Consider the following 10880-nt stretch of genomic DNA (forward strand, 5'->3'; position numbering starts at 1 on the left):
GCGCCCATGTCCAGTGAAGTTTGTGAAGTTTTCAAAATGTCTTATATTACAGATAATGCAGTATGCTTCAGTTCAATGTAAGACTTCATTTTGCTTGGTGAACTCTGAAGCCTGGTCTTGCATCATGGGAGTTCTACTGTCAAGGACTGTGGCCCATGTATATTACATACATGTTTATGTATGCATGAAGTGCTACACTTTTTTGTACCGACATGTTCATTGAGCCGTTTCACTCTTCGTTAGGCTAGTTTGAAGGGAAAATTTCAAAGAGAGAAGGTCGAATGTACTGTAATTTAACAAAAGTCAATCACGGCTTGCCTTTTAATATTGGTGTAGCCAAAGTTTGCTTTAACAAATGTGACTGGTTTGGCCACATTGTAACGGCTGTTTAACATTTTGTGGAGACATTTGCATACCACACATACAAGCTGTTGTTTTTTCTCAGGGATAGATGAGCAATCTCTGGCAGTTCAGAGTAAGGCAACATGCCCCTCCAAGGGTCTGTCCTACGTATGCAGTGGTAGCAAACACACTTCCATACCTGCTACGCAGCACTGCTTTGCATAACGAGCTGCCTCTGGGTGGCTATGTAGAGGGAAAACCCATTCTCTTGCTCTGGGTCAGAAAGGGGGAGCAGGCCTGGTGCTCTCTCTTGCTCGCAGGGCTTGCAGGTCTGCTTCACCACAGTCCCTTTCTGTATAAATGTGCTACTTTTACAGGAGACTTTCCTCTGCTACTGAGAAAGCCCAGCAATTATGTGGGACACACGAGTATCGTAGTAATATGGTAATGAGATTGACATCACTTTCCTTCTGGCATGTGTGGCTGGGAACAGAGAGGGAAATTAAATTTTTAGTAATTTAATTTAAAAGGAAATAAATCACTTTGGTCTTTATATCAGGATATACAAAAGAATGAGATCTTTCCCCGCCTAGGAGGGCTAGCCATATTCAATATAAAGATTTTCCAGTGTGCTTCCAAAAGGTGCGGGGCAAAAGCAGGGTAGCAGGCCCTTAATCCCTTTACTCATCACTAGGTGGGTCTTCATGAGCTACCTGGCTGGGTTTGTTCACTCCTAAGTGAGAGTGGAGAGCACTCTAGAGTATGTACCTACCATAAAAGCCCACTCACAGATCAGCTGCTGCTCTCAACGCTCTTAATTTCCATGTGCAGGAGTCTGAGAATACACGTTTCCAAATAAGAAAGCTGACGCAAAGTTAAGGAGGAAGGTAAAATGCTACAGGTGCTTGAGGCTGTGCAAGTTGGCAAGTCCTCGACTACACAGATAACATGTCAATATTTAATTAGACATCTAATAAGTATTTGCAGTGAAACTGATTTCCTCCTGTAAGCAGCTTTCTGCATGCTAATGGCTGACAAGGAACCAGCTTTACTAGATCAAATTCTACATCCTTCCATTCATAACTATTTTGTTTTCTTAACATCTTGTTCAACTATAAATTGTCTTATCTTGACTGTGTTTATGCCATTACTTTTATGGATCATCAGCAAGACCATGAAAATATATATTAATGAGTAATTTCCGTATATTTTGGCTGGAAGGTACTTTCCTGTTCTCTGTTCACTCCTGTTTGGTCAAACAGACAACCGGATTAAATGTAATGCCTTATTTGCTTAATATTATTTATAAGAAATCCCACTAACTTGACCATTCAAATGCAGTGAGACAATTCTTCTCTGAAGACCCTATTACCCATTCCTTGTCAGCTTGTGAACCCACAAATTGTAGTTGCAGGCACCTTGGGCCAGATCAAGAATGAGTATTATCCATGCCTACCTTAATTCCTAGAGCAGAACAAAGGCCTTTAAGAAAGTGAATGGAGTTTCGATTTACCACCACACCTTTGCCCACTTGACTTGGGACTGGACACGCTACCTTGGTGCTGTGGTGTCCTGGAACAGTCAGAACCATATATGGTGCTGTAAAACTGATTTACCTTATTTACTGTAATATGTTTGATTACTGCATCAGATAAAGTGGATTATAAGGTAATAAAGAAGTAAGAGGGTTCTCTGTGCTGAATTGTATCACTCCACCTTCCTTTTACCCGTAAGAACACCAGTTGGCTGAAAGTCTGACATCCTGTTATGATACGGAACTTTACTGACTATATTTCTTGCACAAACAATAGTGGAACTGCCATGTAATAATACCCATTACTGATCTGTAAAGTTGGAAGTATTGTTTGCATTTAAACAATGTTCAATCTCTACACTGCTATTTGTGTTAACCAAATTAACACAAATTTGTTAATGTCAATGTTGCAAGCGGATAGCTTGCAACAAATACTTGACTTAAAACAAGCCATTGTCAACTTAGAGATTAGTATTCAGTGTGTGCCAAAAACATGAGTGATACATTTTGAGTGGCAGAATAAGAAATTACTCACTGGATCTTGCTAAAAATAACACTTTAAAACAATTTGAATTAAAGGGGTTTTGTTCATTACCGAAATTAAAGAATATTAAATGTCTTTGTATTTTATATTTTGGAAGTATCAGACAAAATGTAATAAGCTATCATTCTGGAAATTCTGCAGGAAAAGCACTTCACACAATGTTTCTATCCTGCTTACAGACCTGCCCAAAAGCCTACTTCAGAATGCTCTGGACTACCTCCATATTTCTGTGGATGAAACAGTGCCAGGGACCATTCTTTGACTTAATTATTTAACGATTTTTCAGTTCAAAGTAAGTTGAGGGCTGTGTTGCAGCCCACCAGAATGAGATTTTCCTATCATGACACTGGCAAAATGACATTCATTTCCAGCGCTGTGAGATGTGGTGGGAAGGCATGCAGGAGCACTGGCGGGTTAGGAAGTCTGCTGGGATTCCCTTGGAGGGCTGCACTGTGGATGGAGTGAAACATCAGTCTTGTCCATATTGCTCCTTAGAAATAGCTCTTGGCCAGTGTTACTCTATAAACCTTGCCCAGAGATTTTCTCAAGGAATGCTACTTGGCATGGACATAAATCACACCAATGAGTGTGCTAATAATTAGTCAGCCTCCCATACTTAAATGTACTTTCTGGCCCTGATTTACGTATAGAAATGGCCTTGTAAAACCTACTTAAGCACTTAAGAAAAATACATCTCTCTTATTCTTGTTACTGATATATTTCTGAATAGATAAATATATTTCTGATTATTTTTCGTATGCGTGCACCTTAAAAGTTAGCCAGTGCAAATATTTTCTCTGTCAAATCCTACCATAATAATAAAATAATAAATTCTCAAATAATAAAATATCTAATAAAAGAGATGCATTTCAGAACAGCTTGAGGTGTAGCCAACACTTGCAGATACATTCTTTTGTTTGCCTATCTCGTACCTGTTCCTGGCAAAAGCAAAGAGGTTCAGGGGACTGTTGTCAGCTAAAATGAGATTCAAAGTAATGCTGCTGTAAAGTATCATTCTTGTATAATGGTATTTCTGTGAGAGTTGATAGAAGATTTTAGTTGGCTTATGTTTAATAAAAATGTTGGAATTAAATTGGAAATTATCCTGTTAAATTAGTAGAAATACCCACATTGTTATCTGGCATCTGTGATAAGAGATGAGGTATTGTTCAGTAAGAATCAGAATGCAGAACTAACTCTTCGTCTACTTTGCAATCATTAATTGTTTAATTCTTTCAATCCTTTTGAATTGATACTGCATTTTTAGTTCCTTTAGAATTGGTTTTCTTCTCTTTTTCTAATCAGGAAGAATTCTCTACTCTTTATATGTAAAGAGACAAAGCTATTTTTACAAAGTCTTGTTAAGTTTTGTGATGGGTTGACCCTGGCTGGGCACCAGGTGCCCACCAAAGCCGTTCTATCACTCCGCATCCTCAGCTGGACAGGAGAGAGAAAAATATAACAAAAAAGCTTGCGGGTCAAGATAAGGACAGGAGAGATCATTCACCAATTACCGTCATGGGCAAAACAGATTCAGTTTGGGGAAAATTAGCTCAATTTATTACAAATCAGCCAGAGGAAGGTAATGAGAAATAAAACCAAATCTCAGAACACCTTCCCTCCACCCCTCCCTTCTTCCCGGGCACAATTTCACTCCCGGATTTCTCTACCAACCCCCCCCCCCCCGCCCAGCGGCACAGGGGGACAGGGATGGGGTTTACGGTCAGTTCATCACACGTTATTTTCTGCCGCTTCATCCTCCTCAGGGGGAGGACTCATCACACTCTTCCCCTGCTCCAGCGTGGGGTCCCACCCACGGGAGACAGTCCTCCATGAACTTCTCCAAGATGGGTCCTTCCCACGGGCTGCAGTTCTTCATGAACTGCTCCAGCATGGGTCCTTTCCACGGTGTGCAGTCCTTCAGGAGCACACTGCTCCAGCGTCGGTCCCCCACGGGGTCACAAGTCCTGCCAGAAAACCTGCTCCGTGGGCTCCTCTCTCCACAGATCCGCAGGTCCTGCCAGGAGCCTGCTCCAGCATGGGATTCACAGCCTCCTTTGGGAACCCACCTGCTCCGGCATGGGGTCCTCCCCGGGCTGCAGGTGGATATCTGCTCCACCGTGGACCTCCCTGGACTGCAGGGGGACAGCCTGCCTCACCAGGGTCTTCCCCACGGGCTGCAGGGGAATCTCTGCTCCGGTGCCTGGAGCATCTCCTCCCCCTCCTTCTGCACTGACCTCAGTGTCCGCAGGGCTGTTTCTCTTACATGTTCTCACTCCTCTCTCCGGCTGCCGTTTTCTGTCTGTCCTAGCTTTTTTTTTCCTTCTTAAAAATGTTATCACAGAGGCGTTACCACTATCACTGATTGGCTCGGCCTTGGCCGGCGGTGGGTCCATCTTAGAGCCGGCTGGTATGGGCTCGCTCTGTCTTGAACACAGGGGAAGCTTCCAGCAGCTTCTTACAGAAGCCACCCCTGTAGCCCTCCCCGCTACCAAAACCTTGCCACACAAAACTAATACAAGTTTCTAGCTAGGGAAGAATAGGGAGGAAAGACATTCCATTTCACTGTTAATATGATAGCAGTAACAACCACAGAAGTTTACCTCTGTACAGAATTCAAAATTAATTCCTAGGAAAAAAGCAGAGTAAGTAGCTATAATGAAGAAACAAGGCAATCGTTTGAAGGGTTCAATACTGCTTGATTTATTAGTAAGATACCAATACATACTGTGAAGTGAGGTCTATTTTAATGTGTGAGAAAATGGGTGTTACTACATTTTTTTCTTTTACAGAAAATCACTGGCTTAATGTACGAGATAGTGCAGTTGTTTATTTTCCACACTACAAAGTGTTACATTTGCCCGTCTAGTTATTTCATTGCAGACTTTTGTTGTATTTCTTCTACACGTCTGTTTCTGGTAACAATACTAGCAGGGTGACAGTTTCTCATTTTGAGGTAATAGCTCGACCTAGTGATGGCAAAGAGCAGCTGCAGTCGTATGTTAGAATAGTTTCTCAGTCTTCTATAAACCAAAGACCATCTAACTTTCTTTAAAAAAAAAAGATCCTCATCCAGTGTTCAATAATTGTTATTCTTCTTCCTCTATTGTTCTTAATTGTATTTAGGAGAGCATATATGTGCATTTAAGCACATTTCACTGGATGCTTTTTATGTCTTCCAGACACAAATCACAAAATTAAATAAAGTGCTTTGAAAGACATCAGCACAACTGATGTGCATCAAAATAACTTTATTAGAATTACATCCAGTTATTCCAGCTGAAAAATAGATTTCAATGTGTTTTAAGCCTCTGTTATATATGTTCAAGAGTGAATTTAGTTGTTACAGCTTTATACCAGCTAAACGTCTCTTACAGCAGAATTTAGCTGTATTCTAGATTAAAAGGATCTTGTTTGTATTAAACAAAACATCTATTGAACTGCACAAAATCTCACAATGGGCAAATTACAATGAAAAAGTGAACCGAAGATTGTAATTTGCAGTTAATCCTGCTATATTGACTACAACAGTTAGTTTAAATGCTAATTCAGCTGACACCTAATCTTTCTTACTGTATTAAAAAGAACCAGAATTTAAATTATTTCTACCCTTATGGCTCTAAAAACTCTAGAGAATTATTCCACTTTATGTTATAGAATCAATATCAGACAACAATTTTTCTTTCTTATTCTGCAAGTGGTTAAAAAAGCATATGTAATAGTTCTTCGGTTTTGTGGTTTTTTTTCCCCTCTCCCCCTCCTCAGGAAGAGAATAAATTACACTGGATTCCTTCTCATTAGCCAAGACCACTATTCAGTTAAAAGTCAGCAATGTTTCATTCCTCTGTGGTCTTGGGCCTACTGACAATAGAGGCATTGGTATGCCATATGCCATGCCTGCAATGTGCACTGTATGGCCAACAGCTCTTTCAACAACCCTTTCTTGTCTGTGCTAAGAAACACAGGGGATAATAGAAGGGCTGGGGTGTTAAAAAAAGGATGCAGCAGTAGTGCAAAATGCTTAGGCTTTTGTGGAGGCAATAACAAATCATTTTACTTTGTGTTCTCTCTCGCTGCTGCACTAGATGTGCCTTCCTAGTACTTTACTGAAGTTCGGAATGCCTGGGCTCTAGAAGAGATTTTCTTTTAACGCTTCAGTGCTGTGACCTCTAACTCCGAGGCCAGAGCAAGTCTTATTTGTTTTGAAGCTTAACATAATTAAGTAGAAAGAAAAGAAAAAGGATTAAATAAGAGAGACTATAGCAATAGGAACTCCCAGTGAGAGAGACAACTACTTTTTATACTATGAGAGAGAAGATTTTGTCTGGAGGAGAGACAAGTAGTCTGCATGTCCTTTAAATGTCTTCCAAAGAAAAAGAAAATACCGGAGAGGAACAAAAGAAAAATAAAGATATTCAAAATTATAGGAACAACCAGCTCCGTTAGGTCGGTAAGTTCTTTAAAAGCTGCCAGCTCAAAGTTCTCTGGCATGTGGTGCAGTCCCACTGGGCAAAAAGCAGACTAAGTGATACAAACGGGAGCCTACCTTGCTTCAAGCTACAGATCTCCAAACAGCTTTTGAATTTCACAGTTTCTCTTTTCACTTTTTTTTTCCCCCACTCAGATACGGGGATTAAAGGATGGTTCTGCCTGAGATCCTGAGTGCAAGTACTCAAACTTTAAGAGCACAGTGTTACTATCCTCCTGGGGAAGGCAAACCAAAATCAGAAAAAGCCTTTGCTCCCTGCATATGCATATCCCTGACATAAAACCAAACGTTTCAGATGTCAGATCTGTTACCAGAACACCTGGCACTACAGCTATTGCCTGGTGAATGTACAGGTATCCAATACACCTTTATATTTGTAAAGATAGCCAGGGTATGAGATACGTTATTTATGTCGACCCATGTGACTGGGGAGAAGGAACTGATCTCCACCTTCCCCTGAGACCTGCCCACCACTATCTCTCCCAGTGTGTGATGGGCTGCCAATGCCACCATGGTACAAGGATGTTTCTGTGTGGCTCCATTAGGAGAAATGACCTTCTGCTTTCAAGCTCAGTCCCCATCCTACAAAATATACTAGGCTGCTGCCAAAAGAGCATTTGCTGTTTGCCACTTGATTTTCTGTTATCGCTACAATGGTGGATCATGGAGCAATGTCTGTTTAAAGTCAGTCTTTCCTGGCACAAATGAAGCTGTGCACTAACTCCCTGCCCCAAGAACCACAGTAGATACTTATTAGTGTGCATTCAGGAACAGAAGATGTAAACATATAAACTATAGTACACAGACTTCAACACCAAAGTAATTTGTAGATGCTGACAAACACAAACAAATGAGTAGTAGCATATTCCATTCAGCTGGGCTTGTAATGATGTGTAGCAAAGTTTTTTGCAGCAAATATGTATAGGAAAAAAATTCAAGCTGGAAAATACAGGATTCTTGGTGATCTGTGCCCAGCTTACGTCATGAACATTTAGTCACTGGGAGCTGGGAAAAGGATAGTTTGAGGCATCTGGAAACTTGAAGATGCCTATTCCCATGACTCCATTACTACACAAGTTAAGATTGGAGAAGGAAAAGAAAAGTACTGCTATTGCAATTCCGGATGTGTTCAAGGCCAGATGAAGAGTAGTTGTCCCAACTAAAAATGGATACTGGATGCAAAGGGAGTCATGAGAGCGTAGACAAGATACAACCCTCTCCTTCCCACAGCCCAAATCTACCATTTTTCAAAAATAGAAAGTGTTTCATCATTATCTTTACTATCCCCCAAATTGTTGGTGATGAAGCATCTTTAATGGTCCGTGACTATGTAGATGTTCTAGCAGGGTGCAGAATGCATGTGTTACACTGCTACTCACTAGCAACTGCCATGCAAAGGGCAGGTGCAAGGCTGAGCTGAGGCACATCAATGGAATTTCTGATGTTTTACAGTCCTGCCCATCATAATGACCTGGTCCATGAATCCACTCATGGCAACCTTCACCATCAACAAAGGGTGTTCAACTCCTATCTGAGAAACTGCAGAGTACATCATCACTGTGAGAGAAACAGACCTTCACTGTATGTCTCTCTTAATCACAGCCACTGGCTTCTCAACTTTCCCTTCAGTTCTGCCTCCTCTCCAAATGGATTTCATGGATCTCGCACAACTCACACATTTTCAGTCTTCCAGGCATGCTGGTGGCACCACATCCGATGGATGCAGCAAAGGTATTCATCTTTAGTGGGGAAAAATGAGAAGCACAGAGCAGTTACAAGCAATGCTCAACTGAGAGTTGAGCTGACAGTGACCAGCTCAGTGTAACAGTCCTGCAGCGGCAACAGTTTATTCTACATTGTACTCATTTACCTGTTCACTTTGACCTTTCATTTACTCATTTACCCGTTGCCTTCAGAGAAACCTCTTAGCCTTTCATTTCAGCTGATCAGAAACAAAACTAATCCAAGTACTTCTTAATTAATTAATCAGGACTTTTCTTACAGTGTTTTTCAGCCATTCTTAAGTGGCTTTAGCCTGTGGCCAGATGGTTACTCTCAGGTACTAAACAGATGATACAACAAAGTAGAAAGTCTCTTAACTACTCATGGCACCCGGTATTTATGTTCAAACCTGCTCTCTCCACCCACCTAGCATCAACTTAAATTCCTCTCAGCAAAAACGGAGGGAAAAAATCAGCTTTAAAGGAGTATAGTGGAGAAGAAAATGCTTTGGAAAAACTATTATACATAGTAATGTCTGCAGGAAGGAGAAAACCGAGAGGGAAGATGTGCCAGAGAAGAGCAGAGCTGTGAGACTGGGGTGTAATTACATGTAGTGCTGTCTGCAGATAAGCTGAAATATTGGATATTGAAGAATGACACTTAATGTAAAGGGACTGTAACAGGCTACTTGGTAATAGTAGAGAAAAGGCTAGAAAAGGACAGGGAGGTATCAGTTATTACCTATGCTACTGTAACTACCAAACAGTAACATTGCCAGTGTTTAAAAACAGACTGTGTGTGGTATTTCTGCCATTAGTCCCATATATAACATCATCAACTCCATTAAAACAGGGGATTAAACATGGAAGACATAGTAAAATGCAGCAGTTATCCCCAGTTTTTAGAAGTGGTAGTAAAGGGGAGGATAAATATGTGGCTGTTACCCAGCATGCCCTAAGGATGCAGACATTAATGAGGACTTAAGAGGTTTCACTCTTCCCTCACTGTGCTTGCCCAGCCTTACCAGGCCACTTTCTGCAAGTTACTTCTCATCCTCCCTGCTTCAGCTTCTCCATGAATTGTTCATAGAATGAAAATGTCCAGACAACAATTTAAGCCTAAGCAGACTTATCCAAAACTCTTTTCTCGGTGTGGAGAAAAGAAGATGTAAAGAAAGCTGTTTACAAAAGTCTCTGACACAAAAAAAACCCCAAAACCAAAAAACCAGAACCAAAACAACCTAGGTTAATACAATGTTTGTCTGTTATTTCTTGTAGTTTTTCAAAATGCAGAGTTTGTGACGTTTAGATCTCTGGAAAAAAAAGCAAGATGCAGGGCGTTCCCCAGCACAACCACTACTCTTCTGTGAGCGGTGACTCAGTGTGCCATGGCGTGCACTTTCACTCTGCTCTTCCAGGCCATGCACAGCTCTGAGAACTGTACACATGGCATCTGCAGGCTGCCCAAAGCCTTGCCTCTGCCAAGGCCAGTCCTGTGTTCAGGTGAAGCTGTGCTGAACAGAAACCTCCTACATCTACTCCTGATCAGCGCTGGAGTCTACTTCTCACGCACAGGATGCTTCAACACGTTTTTCCTTCCAAAGCCGAAAAATATCCTTTTAACGGCTTCTTAAAGGTGCTTTTAAAAGTTTACATGCAGACCACGCTTACTGCTGACAGTCTGCATAACCTGAAGAACTTAGGCACAGCACTGCAGTTTTACACAAAGCCCACTTAAGCCAGCTATGAAAGCGCACTGCATGCAAATTACTACTAATGGCTCTCTCAAAGTATGGGTGGAGAATTGAGGCTTATATTTAGCACTTCGCATCCTAGTCTTCAGAGTTGAATTTAATTTACTTTTAGCACTCTCAAAGGCAAAACGCCCGATAACGAAGTTCAGGGAGGCACCAAACCCCCTTTTTACCCATAGCGCCTATCATTCGAAACCGAGTTTTGCACAGCAAAATCCCAAGTCCTCAGTAAATGCTTCCAAAGGCGTAAGCTTTGCAGGCGCTCTTCCCTCTCCCAGACCAAATACAGCAGCTTTACGGCAACCACGTGCAGGCGCCCGAGCTCTTCTGGCTTTCCACCACACAACTCGGGGCAGCCTCGGGAGCCCAGCAGTGCCCGGCGGTGCGTCCTTTTCCTCGCAGCGGTCCGGGGGAGGCGGCACACTCCGGATCTCTTGGCCTGCCGCGGGGCTCCCCGAGCCGGGACCGCGGGCCGGGCCGGGCCTCAGCTCCCCTC

The sequence above is a fragment of the Accipiter gentilis genome, chromosome 4, assembly GCF_929443795.1.
Source record: "Accipiter gentilis chromosome 4, bAccGen1.1, whole genome shotgun sequence".
Lineage (NCBI taxonomy): Eukaryota > Metazoa > Chordata > Aves > Accipitriformes > Accipitridae > Astur > Astur gentilis.